Source organism: Phyllobates terribilis, unplaced genomic scaffold (genome assembly GCF_046119375.1).
Source record: "Phyllobates terribilis strain yellow unplaced genomic scaffold, ASM4611937v1 Scaffold_80__1_contigs__length_6766528, whole genome shotgun sequence".
In the NCBI taxonomy this organism is placed as follows: domain Eukaryota; kingdom Metazoa; phylum Chordata; class Amphibia; order Anura; family Dendrobatidae; genus Phyllobates; species Phyllobates terribilis.
The window spans coordinates 2,067,949-2,085,849 of NW_027362840.1; positions in this window are offsets into that span (position 1 = coordinate 2,067,949).

Here is a 17,901-nt window from a genome sequence, read left to right on the forward strand (position 1 = left end):
AGGACTTTGCTGCAATATTTAAGGACTCTGCTTCAGTATTTAAGGACTCTGCTGCATTATTTAAGGACTTTGTTGCATTATTTAAGGACTCTGCTGCATTAGATAAGGACTTTGCTGCATTATTTAAGGACTCTGCTGCATTATTTAAGGACTTTGCTGCAATATTTAAGGACTCTGCTTCAGTATTTAAGGACTCTGCTGCATTATTTAAGGACTTTGTTGCATTATTTAAGGACTCTGCTGCATTATTTAAGGACTTTGCTGCATTATTTAAGGACTCTGCTGCATTATTTAAGGACTCTGCTGAAGCATTTGAGGACTCTGCTGCATTATTTAAGCACTTTGCTGCGGTATTTAAGGACTCTGTTGCATTATTTAAGGACTCTGCTGCATTATTTAAGGACTTTGTTGCATTATTTAAGGACTCTGCTGCATTATTTAAGGACTTTGCTGCAATATTTAAGGACTCTGCTTCAGTATTTAAGGACTCTGCTGCATTATTTAAGGACTTTGCTGCATTATTTAAGGACTTTGTTGCATTATTTAAGTACTCTGCTGCATTATTTAAGGACTTTGTTGCATTATTTAAGGACTCTGCTGCATTATTTAAGGACTTTGTTGCATTATTTAATGACTCTGCTGCATTATTTAAGGACTTTGCAGCAATATTTAAGGACTCTGCTTCAGTATTTAAGGACTCTGCTGCATTATTTAAGGACTTTGTTGCATTATTTAAGGACTCTGCTGCATTATTTAAGGACTTTGCTGCATTATTTAAGGACAATGCTGCATTATTTAAGGACTCTGCTGAAGCATTTGAGGACTCTGCTGCATTATTTAAGCCCTTTGCTGCGGTATTTAAGGACTCTGTTGCATTATTTAAGGACTTTGTTGCATTATTTAAGGACTCTGCTGCATTAGTTAAGGACTTTGCTGCATTATTTAAGGACTCTGCTGCATTATTTAACGACGTTGTTGCATTATTTAAGAACTGTTCTGCATTATTTAAGGACTTTGCTGCATTATTTAAGGAATATGCTGCATTATTTAATGAATTTGCTGAAGCATTTGAGGACTCTGCTGCATTATTAGAGGACTCTGCTGCATTATTTAAGGACTTGCTGCATTATTTAATGACTTTGTTGGATTTCTTAAGGACTCTGCTGCATTATTTAAGGAATTTGCTGCTATATTAAAGGACTCTGCTTCAGTATTTAAGGACTCTGCTGCGGTATTTAAGGACCCTGCTGCATTATTTTAGGACTCTGCTGCATTATTTAAGGACTTTGCTGCATTATTTAAGGAATCTGCTGCATTATTTAAGGACTTTGTTGCATTATCTAAGGACTCTGCTGCATTATTGAAGGACTTTGCTGCATTATTTAAGGACTCTGCTGCATTATTTAAGGACTTTGCTGCAATGTTTAAGGACTCTGCTTCAGTATTTAAGGACTCTGCTTAAGCATTTGAGGACTCTGCTGCATTATTTAATGACTTTGCTGAAGCATTTGAGGACTCTGCTGCATTATTAGAGGACTCTGCTGCATTATTTAATGACTTTGTTGGATTTTTTAAGGACTCTGCTGCATTATTTAAGGAATTTGCTGCTATATTAAAGGACTCTGCTTCAGTATTTAAGGACTCTGCTGCGGTATTTAAGGACTCTGCTGCATTATTTAAGGACTCTGCTGCATTATTTAAGGACTTTGCTGCATTATTTAAGGAATTTGTTGCATTATTTAAGGACTCTGCTGCATTATTTAAGGACTTTGCTGCAATATTTAAGGACTCTGCTTCAGTATTTAAGGACTCTGCTGCATTATTTAAGGACGTTGTTGCATTATTTAAGGACTCTGCTGCATTATTTAAGGACTTTACTGCATTATTTAAGGACTCTGCTGCATTATTTAAGGACTTTGTTGCATTATTTAAGGACTCTGCTGCATTAGTTAAGGACTTTGCTGCATTATTTAAGGACTCTGCTGCATTATTTAACGACGTTGTTGCATTATTTAAGAACTGTGCTGCATTATTTAAGGACTTTGCTCCATTATTTAAGGACTATGCTGCATTATTTAATGACTTTGCTGAAGCATTTGAGGACTCTGCTGCATTATTAGAGGACTCTGCTGCATTATTTAAGGACTTGCTGCATTATTTAATGACTTTGTTGGATTTTTTAAGGACTCTGCTGCATTATTTAAGGAATTTGCTGCTATATTAAAGGACTCTGCTTCAGTATTTATGGACTCTGCTGCGGTATTTAAGGACTCTGCTGCATTATTTAAGGACTTTGCTGCATTATTTATGGACTCTGCTGCATTATTTAAGGACTTTGCTGCAATATTTAAGGACTCTGCTTCAGTATTTAAGGACTCTGCTGCATTATTTAAGGACTTTGTTGCATTATTTAAGGACTCTGCTGCATTATTTAAGGACTTTGCTGCATTATTTAAGGACTCTGCTGCATTATTTAAGGACTCTGCTGAAGCATTTGAGGACTCTGCTGCATTATTTAATCACTTTGCTGCGGTATTTAAGGACTCTGTTGCATTATTTAAGGACTTTGTTGCATTATTTAAGGACTCTGCTGCATTAGTTAAGGACTTTGCTGCATTATTTAAGGACTCTGCTGCATTATTTAACGACGTTGTTGCATTATTTAAGAACTGTGCTGCATTATTTAAGGACTTTGCTGCATTATTTAAGGACTATGCTGCATTATTTAATGACTTTGCTGAAGCATTTGAGGACTCTGCTGCATTATTAGAGGACTCTGCTGCATTATTTAATGACTTTGTTGGATTTTTTTAAGGACTCTGCTGCATTATTTAAAGAATTTGCTGCTATATTAAAGGACTCTGCTTCAGTATTTAAGGACTCTGCTGCGGTATTTAAGGACTCTGCTGCATTATTTAAGGACTCTGCTGCATTATTTAAGGACTTTTCTGCATTATTTAAGGACTCTGCTGCATTATTTAAGGACTTTGTTGCATTATTTAAGGACTCTAATGCATTATTTAAGGACTTTGCTGCAATATTTAAGGACTCTGCTGCATTAGTTAAGGACTTTGCTGCATTATTTAAGGACTCTGCTGCATTATTTAACGACTTTACTGCATTATTTAAGGATTCTGCTGCATTATTTAAGGACTTTGTTGCATTATTTAAGGACTCTGCTGCATTAGTTAAGGACTATGCTGCATTATTTAATGACTTTGCTGAAGCATTTGAGGACTCTGCTGCATTATTAGAGGACTCTGCTGCATTATTTAAGGACTTGCTGCATTATTTAATGACTTTGTTGGATTTTTTAAGGACTCTGTTGCGTTATTTAAGGAATTTGCTGCTATATTAAAGGACTCTGCTTCAGTATTTAAGGACTCTGCTGCGGTATTTAAGGACTCTGCTGCATTATTTAAGGACTCTGCTGCATTATTTAAGGACTTTGCTGCATTATTTAAGGAATCTGCTGCATTATTTAAGGACTTTGTTGCATTATCTAAGGACTCTGCTGCATTATTGAAGGACTTTGCTGCAATATTTAAGGACTCTGCTTCAGTATTTAAGGACTCTGCTGCATTATTTAAGGACTTTGTTGCATTATTTAAGGACTCTGCTGCATTATTTAAGGACTTTGTTGCATTATTTAAGGACTCTGCTGCATTATTTAAGGACTTTGCTGCAATATTTAAGGACTCTGCTTCAGTATTTAAGGACTCTGCTGCATTATTTAAGGACTTTGTTGCATTATTTAAGGACTCTGCTGCATTATTTAAGGACTTTGTTGCATTATTTAAGGACTCTGCTGCATTATTAGAGGACTTTGCTGCAATATTTAAGGACTCTGCTTCAGTATTTAAGGACTCTGCTGCATTATTTAAGGACTTTGTTGCATTATTTAAGGACTCTGATGCATTATTTAAGCACTTTGCTGCGGTATTTAAGGACTCTGTTGCATTATTTAAGGACTTTGTTGCATTATTTAAGGACTCTGCTGCATTAGTTAAGGACTTTGCTGCATTATTTAAGGACTCTGCTGCATTATTTACCGACGTTGTTGCATTATTTAAGAACTGTGCTGCTTTATTTAAGGACTTTGCATTATTTAAGGACTATGCTGCATTATTTAATGACTTTGCTGAAGCATTTGAGGACTCTGCTGCATTATTAGAGGACTCTGCTGCATTATTTAATGACTTTGTTGGATTTTTTAAGGACTCTGCTGCATTATTTAAGGAATTTGCTGCTATATTAAAGGACTCTGCTTCAGTATTTAAGGACTCTGCTGCAGTATTTAAGGACTCTGCTGCATTATTTAAGGACTCTGCTGCATTATTTAAGGACTTTGCTGCATTATTTAAGGACTCTGCTGCATTATTTAAGGACTTTGTTGCATTATTTAAGGACTCTAATGCATTATTTAAGGACTTTGCTGCAATATTTAAGGACTCTGCTTCAGTATTTAAGGACTCTGCTGCATTATTTAAGGACGTTGTTGCATTATTTAAGGACTCTGCTGCATTATTTAAGGACTTTACTGCATTATTTAAGGACTCTGCTGCATTATTTAAGGACTTTCTTGCATTATTTAAGGACTCTGCTGCATTAGTTAAGGACTTTGCTGCATTATTTAAGGACTCTGCTGCATTATTTAACGACGTTGTTGCATTACTTAAGAACTGTGCTGCATTATTTAAGGACTTTGCTGCATTATTTAAGGACTATGCTGCATTATTTAATGACTTTGCTGAAGCATTTGAGGACTCTGCTGCATTATTAGAGGACTCTGCTGCATTATTTAAGGACTTGCTGCATTATTTAATGACTTTGTTGGATTTTTTTATGGACTCTGCTGCATTATTTAAGGAATTTGCTGCTATATTAAAGGACTCTGCTTCAGTATTTAAGGACTCTGCTGCGGTATTTAAGGACTCTGCTGCATTATTTAAGGACTCTGCTGCATTATTTAAGGACTTTGCTGCATTATTTAAGGAATCTGCTGCATTATTTAAGGACTTTGTTGCATTATCTAAGGACTCTGCTGCATTATTGAAGGACTTTGCTGCAATATTTAAGGACTCTGCTTCAGTATTTAAGGACTCTGCTGCATTATTTAAGGACTTTGTTGCATTATTTAAGGACTCTGCTGCATTAGATAAGGACTTTGCTGCATTATTTAAGGACTCTGCTGCATTATTTAAGGACTTTGCTGCAATATTTAAGGACTCTGCTTCAGTATTTAAGGACTCTGCTGCATTATTTAAGGACTTTGTTGCATTATTTAAGGACTCTGCTGCATTATTTAAGGACTTTGCTGCATTATTTAAGGACTCTGCTGCATTATTTAAGGACTCTGCTGAAGCATTTGAGGACTCTGCTGCATTATTTAAGCACTTTGCTGCGGTATTTAAGGACTCTGTTGCATTATTTAAGGACTCTGCTGCATTATTTAAGGACTTTGTTGCATTATTTAAGGACTCTGCTGCATTATTTAAGGACTTTGCTGCAATATTTAAGGACTCTGCTTCAGTATTTAAGGACTCTGCTGCATTATTTAAGGACTTTGCTGCATTATTTAAGGACTTTGTTGCATTATTTAAGTACTCTGCTGCATTATTTAAGGACTTTGCTGCATTATTTAAGGAATCTGCTGCATTATTTAAGGACTTTGTTGCATTATCTAAGGACTCTGCTGCATTATTGAAGGACTTTGCTGCAATATTTAAGGACTCTGCTTCAGTATTTAAGGACTCTGCTGCATTATTTAAGGACTTTGTTGCATTATTTAAGGACTCTGCTGCATTAGATAAGGACTTTGCTGCATTATTTAAGGACTCTGCTGCATTATTTAAGGACTTTGCTGCAATATTTAAGGACTCTGCTTCAGTATTTAAGGACTCTGCTGCATTATTTAAGGACTTTGTTGCATTATTTAAGGACTCTGCTGCATTATTTAAGGACTTTGCTGCATTATTTAAGGACTCTGCTGCATTATTTAAGGACTCTGCTGAAGCATTTGAGGACTCTGCTGCATTATTTAAGCACTTTGCTGCGGTATTTAAGGACTCTGTTGCATTATTTAAGGACTCTGCTGCATTATTTAAGGACTTTGTTGCATTATTTAAGGACTCTGCTGCATTATTTAAGGACTTTGCTGCAATATTTAAGGACTCTGCTTCAGTATTTAAGGACTCTGCTGCATTATTTAAGGACTTTGCTGCATTATTTAAGGACTTTGTTGCATTATTTAAGTACTCTGCTGCATTATTTAAGGACTTTGTTGCATTATTTAAGGACTCTGCTGCATTATTTAAGGACTTTGTTGCATTATTTAATGACTCTGCTGCATTATTTAAGGACTTTGCAGCAATATTTAAGGACTCTGCTTCAGTATTTAAGGACTCTGCTGCATTATTTAAGGACTTTGTTGCATTATTTAAGGACTCTGCTGCATTATTTAAGGACTTTGCTGCATTATTTAAGGACAATGCTGCATTATTTAAGGACTCTGCTGAAGCATTTGAGGACTCTGCTGCATTATTTAAGCCCTTTGCTGCGGTATTTAAGGACTCTGTTGCATTATTTAAGGACTTTGTTGCATTATTTAAGGACTCTGCTGCATTAGTTAAGGACTTTGCTGCATTATTTAAGGACTCTGCTGCATTATTTAACGACGTTGTTGCATTATTTAAGAACTGTTCTGCATTATTTAAGGACTTTGCTGCATTATTTAAGGAATATGCTGCATTATTTAATGAATTTGCTGAAGCATTTGAGGACTCTGCTGCATTATTAGAGGACTCTGCTGCATTATTTAAGGACTTGCTGCATTATTTAATGACTTTGTTGGATTTCTTAAGGACTCTGCTGCATTATTTAAGGAATTTGCTGCTATATTAAAGGACTCTGCTTCAGTATTTAAGGACTCTGCTGCGGTATTTAAGGACCCTGCTGCATTATTTTAGGACTCTGCTGCATTATTTAAGGACTTTGTTGCATTATCTAAGGACTCTGCTGCATTATTGAAGGACTTTGCTGCATTATTTAAGGACTCTGCTGCATTATTTAAGGACTTTGCTGCAATGTTTAAGGACTCTGCTTCAGTATTTAAGGACTCTGCTTTAGCATTTGAGGACTCTGCTGCATTATTTAATGACTTTGCTGAAGCATTTGAGGACTCTGCTGCATTATTAGAGGACTCTGCTGCATTATTTAATGACTTTGTTGGATTTTTTAAGGACTCTGCTGCATTATTTAAGGAATTTGCTGCTATATTAAAGGACTCTGCTTCAGTATTTAAGGACTCTGCTGCGGTATTTAAGGACTCTGCTGCATTATTTAAGGACTCTGCTGCATTATTTAAGGACTTTGCTGCATTATTTAAGGAATTTGTTGCATTATTTAAGGACTCTGCTGCATTATTTAAGGACTTTGCTGCAATATTTAAGGACTCTGCTTCAGTATTTAAGGACTCTGCTGCATTATTTAAGGACGTTGTTGCATTATTTAAGGACTCTGCTGCATTATTTAAGGACTTTGTTGCATTATTTAAGGACTCTGCTGCATTAGTTAAGGACTTTGCTGCATTATTTAAGGACTCTGCTGCATTATTTAACGACGTTGTTGCATTATTTAAGAACTGTGCTGCATTATTTAAGGACTTTGCTCCATTATTTAAGGACTATGCTGCATTATTTAATGACTTTGCTGAAGCATTTGAGGACTCTGCTGCATTATTAGAGGACTCTGCTGCATTATTTAAGGACTTGCTGCATTATTTAATGACTGTTGGATTTTTTAAGGACTCTGCTGCATTATTTAAGGAATTTGCTGCTATATTAAAGGACTCTGCTTCAGTATTTATGGACTCTGCTGCGGTATTTAAGGACTCTGCTGCATTATTTAAGGACTCTGCTGCATTATTTAAGGACTTTGCTGCATTATTTAAGGAATCTGCTGCATTATTTAAGGACTTTGTTGCATTATCTAAGGACTCTGTTGCATTATTGAAGGACTTTGCTGCAATATTTAAGGACTCTGCTTCTATATTTAAGGACTCTGCTGCATTATTTAAGGACTTTGTTGCATTATTTAAGGACTCTGCTGCATTATTTAAGGACTTTGCTGCATTATTTATGGACTCTGCTGCATTATTTAAGGACTTTGCTGCAATATTTAAGGACTCTGCTTCAGTATTTAAGGACTCTGCTGCATTATTTAAGGACTTTGTTGCATTATTTAAGGACTCTGCTGCATTATTTAAGGACTTTGCTGCATTATTTAAGGACTCTGCTGCATTATTTAAGGACTCTGCTGAAGCATTTGAGGACTCTGCTGCATTATTTAATCACTTTGCTGCGGTATTTAAGGACTCTGTTGCATTATTTAAGGACTTTGTTGCATTATTTAAGGACTCTGCTGCATTAGTTAAGGACTTTGCTGCATTATTTAAGGACTCTGCTGCATTATTTAACGACGTTGTTGCATTATTTAAGAACTGTGCTGCATTATTTAAGGACTTTGCTGCATTATTTAAGGACTATGCTGCATTATTTAATGACTTTGCTGAAGCATTTGAGGACTCTGCTGCATTATTAGAGGACTCTGCTGCATTATTTAATGACTTTGTTGGATTTTTTTAAGGACTCTGCTGCATTATTTAAAGAATTTGCTGCTATATTAAAGGACTCTGCTTCAGTATTTAAGGACTCTGCTGCGGTATTTAAGGACTCTGCTGCATTATTTAAGGACTCTGCTGCATTATTTAAGGACTTTTCTGCATTATTTAAGGACTCTGCTGCATTATTTAAGGACTTTGTTGCATTATTTAAGGACTCTAATGCATTATTTAAGGACTTTGCTGCAATATTTAAGGACTCTGCTGCATTAGTTAAGGACTTTGCTGCATTATTTAAGGACTCTGCTGCATTATTTAACGACTTTACTGCATTATTTAAGGATTCTGCTGCATTATTTAAGGACTTTGTTGCATTATTTAAGGACTCTGCTGCATTAGTTAAGGACTATGCTGCATTATTTAATGACTTTGCTGAAGCATTTGAGGACTCTGCTGCATTATTAGAGGACTCTGCTGCATTATTTAAGGACTTGCTGCATTATTTAATGACTTTGTTGGATTTTTTAAGGACTCTGCTGCGTTATTTAAGGAATTTGCTGCTATATTAAAGGACTCTGCTTCAGTATTTAAGGACTCTGCTGCGGTATTTAAGGACTCTGCTGCATTATTTAAGGACTCTGCTGCATTATTTAAGGACTTTGCTGCATTATTTAAGGAATCTGCTGCATTATTTAAGGACTTTGTTGCATTATCTAAGGACTCTGCTGCATTATTGAAGGACTTTGCTGCAATATTTAAGGACTCTGCTTCAGTATTTAAGGACTCTGCTGCATTATTTAAGGACTTTGTTGCATTATTTAAGGACTCTGCTGCATTATTTAAGGACTTTGTTGCATTATTTAAGGACTCTGCTGCATTATTTAAGGACTTTGCTGCAATATTTAAGGACTCTGCTTCAGTATTTAAGGACTCTGCTGCATTATTTAAGGACTTTGTTGCATTATTTAAGGACTCTGCTGCATTATTTAAGGACTTTGTTGCATTATTTAAGGACTCTGCTGCATTATTAGAGGACTTTGCTGCAATATTTAAGGACTCTGCTTCAGTATTTAAGGACTCTGCTGCATTATTTAAGGACTTTGTTGCATTATTTAAGGACTCTGCTGCATTATTTAAGCACTTTGCTGCGGTATTTAAGGACTCTGTTGCATTATTTAAGGACTTTGTTGCATTATTTAAGGACTCTGCTGCATTAGTTAAGGACTTTGCTGCATTATTTAAGGACTCTGCTGCATTATTTACCGACGTTGTTGCATTATTTAAGAACTGTGCTGCTTTATTTAAGGACTTTGCATTATTTAAGGACTATGCTGCATTATTTAATGACTTTGCTGAAGCATTTGAGGACTCTGCTGCATTATTAGAGGACTCTGCTGCATTATTTAATGACTTTGTTGGATTTTTTAAGGACTCTGCTGCATTATTTAAGGAATTTGCTGCTATATTAAAGGACTCTGCTTCAGTATTTAAGGACTCTGCTGCAGTATTTAAGGACTCTGCTGCATTATTTAAGGACTCTGCTGCATTATTTAAGGACTTTACTGCATTATTTAAGGACTCTGCTGCATTATTTAAGGACTTTGTTGCATTATTTAAGGACTCTAATGCATTATTTAAGGACTTTGCTGCAATATTTAAGGACTCTGCTTCAGTATTTAAGGACTCTGCTGCATCATTTAAGGACGTTGTTGCATTATTTAAGGACTCTGCTGCATTATTTAAGGACTTTACTGCATTATTTAAGGACTCTGCTGCATTATTTAAGGACTTTCTTGCATTATTTAAGGACTCTGCTGCATTAGTTAAGGACTTTGCTGCATTATTTAAGGACTCTGCTGCATTATTTAACGACGTTGTTGCATTACTTAAGAACTGTGCTGCATTATTTAAGGACTTTGCTGCATTATTTAAGGACTATGCTGCATTATTTAATGACTTTGCTGAAGCATTTGAGGACTCTGCTGCATTATTAGAGGACTCTGCTGCATTATTTAAGGACTTGCTGCATTATTTAATGACTTTGTTGGATTTTTTTATGGACTCTGCTGCATTATTTAAGGAATTTGCTGCTATATTAAAGGACTCTGCTTCAGTATTTAAGGACTCTGCTGCGGTATTTAAGGACTCTGCTGCATTATTTAAGGACTCTGCTGCATTATTTAAGGACTTTGCTGCATTATTTAAGGAATCTGCTGCATTATTTAAGGACTTTGTTGCATTATCTAAGGACTCTGCTGCATTATTGAAGGACTTTGCTGCAATATTTAAGGACTCTGCTTCAGTATTTAAGGACTCTGCTGCATTATTTAAGGACTTTGTTGCATTATTTAAGGACTCTGCTGCATTAGATAAGGACTTTGCTGCATTATTTAAGGACTCTGCTGCATTATTTAAGGACTTTGCTGCAATATTTAAGGACTCTGCTTCAGTATTTAAGGACTCTGCTGCATTATTTAAGAACTTTGTTGCATTATTTAAGGACTCTGCTGCATTATTTAAGGACTTTGCTGCATTATTTAAGGACTCTGCTGCATTATTTAAGGACTCTGCTGAAGCATTTGAGGACTCTGCTGCATTATTTAAGCACTTTGCTGCGGTATTTAAGGACTCTGTTGCATTATTTAAGGACTCTGCTGCATTATTTAAGGACTTTGTTGCATTATTTAAGGACTCTGCTGCATTATTTAAGGACTTTGCTGCAATATTTAAGGACTCTGCTTCAGTATTTAAGGACTCTGCTGCATTATTTAAGGACTTTGCTGCATTATTTAAGGACTTTGTTGCATTATTTAAGTACTCTGCTGCATTATTTAAGGACTTTGTTGCATTATTTAAGGACTCTGCTGCATTATTTAAGGACTTTGTTGCATTATTTAATGACTCTGCTGCATTATTTAAGGACTTTGCAGCAATATTTAAGGACTCTGCTTCAGTATTTAAGGACTCTGCTGCATTATTTAAGGACTTTGTTGCATTATTTAAGGACTCTGCTGCATTATTTAAGGACTTTGCTGCATTATTTAAGGACAATGCTGCATTATTTAAGGACTCTGCTGAAGCATTTGAGGACTCTGCTGCATTATTTAAGCCCTTTGCTGCGGTATTTAAGGACTCTGTTGCATTATTTAAGGACTTTGTTGCATTATTTAAGGACTCTGCTGCATTAGTTAAGGACTTTGCTGCATTATTTAAGGACTCTGCTGCATTATTTAACGACGTTGTTGCATTATTTAAGAACTGTTCTGCATTATTTAAGGACTTTGCTGCATTATTTAAGGAATATGCTGCATTATTTAATGAATTTGCTGAAGCATTTGAGGACTCTGCTGCATTATTAGAGGACTCTGCTGCATTATTTAAGGACTTGCTGCATTATTTAATGACTTTGTTGGATTTTTTAAGGACTCTGCTGCATTATTTAAGGACATTGTTGCATTATTTAATGACACTGCTGCATTATTTAAGGACTTTGCAGCAATATTTATGGACTCTGCTTCAGTATTTAAGGACTCTGCTGCATTATTTAAGGACTTTGTTGCATTATTTAAGGACTCTGCTGCATTATTTAAGGACTTTGCTGCATTATTTAAGGACACTGCTGCATTATTTAAGGATTCTGCTGAAGCATTTGAGGACTCTGCTGCATTATTTAAGCACTTTGCGGCGGTATTTTAGGACTCTGTTGCATTATTTAAGGACTTTGTTGCATTATTTAAGGACTCTGCTGCATTAGTTAAGGACTTTGCTGCATTATTTAAGGACTCTGCTGCATTATTTAACGACGTTGTTGCATTATTTAAGAACTTTGCTGCATTATTTAAGGACTTTGCTGCATTATTTAAGGACTATGCTGCATTATTTAATGACTTTGCTGAAGCATTTGAGGACTCTGCTGCATTATTAGAGGACTCTGCTGCATTATTTAAGGACTTGCTGCATTATTTAATGACTTTGTTGGATTTCTTAAGGACTCTGCTGCATTATTTAAGGAATTTGCTGCTATATTAAAGGACTCTGCTTCAGTATTTAAGGACTCTGCTGCGGTATTTAAGGACCCTGCTGCATTATTTTAGGACTCTGCTGCATTATTTAAGGACTTTGCTGCATTATTTAAGGAATCTGCTGCATTATTTAAGGACTTTGTTGCACTATCTAAGGACTCTGCTGCATTATTGAAGGACTTTGCTGCATTATTTAAGGACTCTGGTGCATTATTTAAGGACTTTGCTGCAATATTTAAGGACTCTGCTTCAGTATTTAAGGACTCTGCTTAAGCATTTGAGGACTCTGCTGCATTATTTAAGGACTTTGCTGCAATATTTAAGGACTCTGCTTCAGTATTTAAGGACTCTGCTGCATTATTTAAGGACTTTGTTGCATTATTTAAGGACTCTGCTGCATTATTTAAGGACTTTGTTGCATTATTTAAGGACTCTGCTGCATTATTAGAGGACTTTGCTGCAATATTTAAGGACTCTGCTTCAGTATTTAAGGACTCTGCTGCATTATTTAAGGACTTTGTTGCATTATTTAAGGACTCTGATGCATTATTTAAGCACTTTGCTGCGGTATTTAAGGACTCTGTTGCATTATTTAAGGACTTTGTTGCATTATTTAAGGACTCTGCTGCATTAGTTAAGGACTTTGCTGCATTATTTAAGGACTCTGCTGCATTATTTACCGACGTTGTTGCATTATTTAAGAACTGTGCTGCTTTATTTAAGGACTTTGCATTATTTAAGGACTATGCTGCATTATTTAATGACTTTGCTGAAGCATTTGAGGACTCTGCTGCATTATTAGAGGACTCTGCTGCATTATTTAATGACTTTGTTGGATTTTTTAAGGACTCTGCTGCATTATTTAAGGAATTTGCTGCTATATTAAAGGACTCTGCTTCAGTATTTAAGGACTCTGCTGCAGTATTTAAGGACTCTGCTGCATTATTTAAGGACTCTGCTGCATTATTTAAGGACTTTGCTGCGTTATTTAAGGACTCTGCTGCATTATTTAAGGACTTTGTTGCATTATTTAAGGACTCTAATGCATTATTTAAGGACTTTGCTGCAATATTTAAGGACTCTGCTTCAGTATTTAAGGACTCTGCTGCATTATTTAAGGACGTTGTTGCATTATTTAAGGACTCTGCTGCATTATTTAAGGACTTTACTGCATTATTTAAGGACTCTGCTGCATTATTTAAGGACTTTCTTGCATTATTTAAGGACTCTGCTGCATTAGTTAAGGACTTTGCTGCATTATTTAAGGACTCTGCTGCATTATTTAACGACGTTGTTGCATTACTTAAGAACTGTGCTGCATTATTTAAGGACTTTGCTGCATTATTTAAGGACTATGCTGCATTATTTAATGACTTTGCTGAAGCATTTGAGGACTCTGCTGCATTATTAGAGGACTCTGCTGCATTATTTAAGGACTTGCTGCATTATTTAATGACTTTGTTGGATTTTTTTATGGACTCTGCTGCATTATTTAAGGAATTTGCTGCTATATTAAAGGACTCTGCTTCAGTATTTAAGGACTCTGCTGCGGTATTTAAGGACTCTGCTGCATTATTTAAGGACTCTGCTGCATTATTTAAGGACTTTGCTGCATTATTTAAGGAATCTGCTGCATTATTTAAGGACTTTGTTGCATTATCTAAGGACTCTGCTGCATTATTGAAGGACTTTGCTGCAATATTTAAGGACTCTGCTTCAGTATTTAAGGACTCTGCTGCATTATTTAAGGACTTTGTTGCATTATTTAAGGACTCTGCTGCATTAGATAAGGACTTTGCTGCATTATTTAAGGACTCTGCTGCATTATTTAAGGACTTTGCTGCAATATTTAAGGACTCTGCTTCAGTATTTAAGGACTCTGCTGCATTATTTAAGGACTTTGTTGCATTATTTAAGGACTCTGCTGCATTATTTAAGGACTTTGCTGCATTATTTAAGGACTCTGCTGCATTATTTAAGGACTCTGCTGAAGCATTTGAGGACTCTGCTGCATTATTTAAGCACTTTGCTGCGGTATTTAAGGACTCTGTTGCATTATTTAAGGACTCTGCTGCATTATTTAAGGACTTTGTTGCATTATTTAAGGACTCTGCTGCATTATTTAAGGACTTTGCTGCAATATTTAAGGACTCTGCTTCAGTATTTAAGGACTCTGCTGCATTATTTAAGGACTTTGCTGCATTATTTAAGGACTTTGTTGCATTATTTAAGTACTCTGCTGCATTATTTAAGGACTTTGCTGCATTATTTAAGGAATCTGCTGCATTATTTAAGGACTTTGTTGCATTATCTAAGGACTCTGCTGCATTATTGAAGGACTTTGCTGCAATATTTAAGGACTCTGCTTCAGTATTTAAGGACTCTGCTGCATTATTTAAGGACTTTGTTGCATTATTTAAGGACTCTGCTGCATTAGATAAGGACTTTGCTGCATTATTTAAGGACTCTGCTGCATTATTTAAGGACTTTGCTGCAATATTTAAGGACTCTGCTTCAGTATTTAAGGACTCTGCTGCATTATTTAAGGACTTTGTTGCATTATTTAAGGAATCTGCTGCATTATTTAAGGACTTTGCTGCATTATTTAAGGACTCTGCTGCATTATTTAAGGACTCTGCTGAAGCATTTGAGGACTCTGCTGCATTATTTAAGCACTTTGCTGCGGTACTTAAGGACTCTGTTGCATTATTTAAGGACTCTGCTGCATTATTTAAGGACTTTGTTGCATTATTTAAGGACTCTGCTGCATTATTTAAGGACTTTGCTGCAATATTTAAGGACTCTGCTTCAGTATTTAAGGACTCTGCTGCATTATTTAAGGACTTTGCTGCATTATTTAAGGACTTTGTTGCATTATTTAAGTACTCTGCTGCATTATTTAAGGACTTTGTTGCATTATTTAAGGACTCTGCTGCATTATTTAAGGACTTTGTTGCATTATTTAATGACTCTGCTGCATTATTTAAGGACTTTGCAGCAATATTTAAGGACTCTGCTTCAGTATTTAAGGACTCTGCTGCATTATTTAAGGACTTTGTTGCATTATTTAAGGACTCTGCTGCATTATTTAAGGACTTTGCTGCATTATTTAAGGACAATGCTGCATTATTTAAGGACTCTGCTGAAGCATTTGAGGACTCTGCTGCATTATTTAAGCCCTTTGCTGCGGTATTTAAGGACTCTGTTGCATTATTTAAGGACTTTGTTGCATTATTTAAGGACTCTGCTGCATTAGTTAAGGACTTTGCTGCATTATTTAAGGACTGTGCTGCATTATTTAACGACGTTGTTGCATTATTTAAGAACTGTTCTGCATTATTTAAGGACTTTGCTGCATTATTTAAGGAATATGCTGCATTATTTAATGAATTTGCTGAAGCATTTGAGGACTCTGCTGCATTATTAGAGGACTCTGCTGCATTATTTAAGGACTTGCTGCATTATTTAATGACTTTGTTGGATTTCTTAAGGACTCTGCTGCATTATTTAAGGAATTTGCTGCTATATTAAAGGACTCTGCTTCAGTATTTAAGGACTCTGCTGCGGTATTTAAGGACCCTGCTGCATTATTTTAGGACTCTGCTGCATTATTTAAGGACTTTGCTGCATTATTTAAGGAATCTGCTGCATTATTTAAGGACTTTGTTGCATTATCTAAGGACTCTGCTGCATTATTGAAGGACTTTGCTGCATTATGTAAGGACTCTGCTGCATTATTTAAGGACTTTGCTGCAATGTTTAAGGACTCTGCTTCAGTATTTAAGGACTCTGCTTTAGCATTTGAGGACTCTGCTGCATTATTTAATGACTTTGCTGAAGCATTTGAGGACTCTGCTGCATTATTAGAGGACTCTGCTGCATTATTTAATGACTTTGTTGGATTTTTTAAGGACTCTGCTGCATTATTTAAGGAATTTGCTGCTATATTAAAGGACTCTGCTTCAGTATTTAAGGACTCTGCTGCAGTATTTAAGGACTCTGCTGCATTATTTAAGGACTCTGCTGCATTATTTAAGGACTTTGCTGCATTATTTAAGGAATTTGTTGCATTATTTAAGGACTCTGCTGCATTATTTAAGGACTTTGCTGCAATATTTAAGGACTCTGCTTCAGTATTTAAGGACTCTGCTGCATTATTTAAGGACGTTGTTGCATTATTTAAGGACTCTGCTGCATTATTTAAGGACTTTGTTGCATTATTTAAGGACTCTGCTGCATTAGTTAAGGACTTTGCTGCATTATTTAAGGACTCTGCTGCATTATTTAACGACGTTGTTGCATTATTTAAGAACTGTGCTGCATTATTTAAGGACTTTGCTCCATTATTTAAGGACTATGCTGCATTATTTAATGACTTTGCTGAAGCATTTGAGGACTCTGCTGCATTATTAGAGGACTCTGCTGCATTATTTAAGGACTTGCTGCATTATTTAATGACTTTGTTGGATTTTTTAAGGACTCTGCTGCATTATTTAAGGAATTTGCTGCTATATTAAAGGACTCTGCTTCAGTATTTATGGACTCTGCTGCGGTATTTAAGGACTCTGCTGCATTATTTAAGGACTCTGCTGCATTATTTAAGGACTTTGCTGCATTATTTAAGGAATCTGCTGCATTATTTAAGGACTTTGTTGCATTATCTAAGGACTCTGTTGCATTATTGAAGGACTTTGCTGCAATATTTAAGGACTCTGCTTCTATATTTAAGGACTCTGCTGCATTATTTAAGGACTTTGTTGCATTATTTAAGGACTCTGCTGCATTATTTAAGGACTTTGCTGCATTATTTATGGACTCTGCTGCATTATTTAAGGACTTTGCTGCAATATTTAAGGACTCTGCTTCAGTATTTAAGGACTCTGCTGCATTATTTAAGGACTTTGTTGCATTATTTAAGGACTCTGCTGCATTATTTAAGGACTTTGCTGCATTATTTAAGGACTCTGCTGCATTATTTAAGGACTCTGCTGAAGCATTTGAGGACTCTGCTGCATTATTTAATCACTTTGCTGCGGTATTTAAGGACTCTGTTGCATTATTTAAGGACTTTGTTGCATTATTTAAGGACTCTGCTGCATTAGTTAAGGACTTTGCTGCATTATTTAAGGACTCTGCTGCATTATTTAACGACGTTGTTGCATTATTTAAGAACTGTGCTGCATTATTTAAGGACTTTGCTGCATTATTTAAGGACTATGCTGCATTATTTAATGACTTTGCTGAAGCATTTGAGGACTC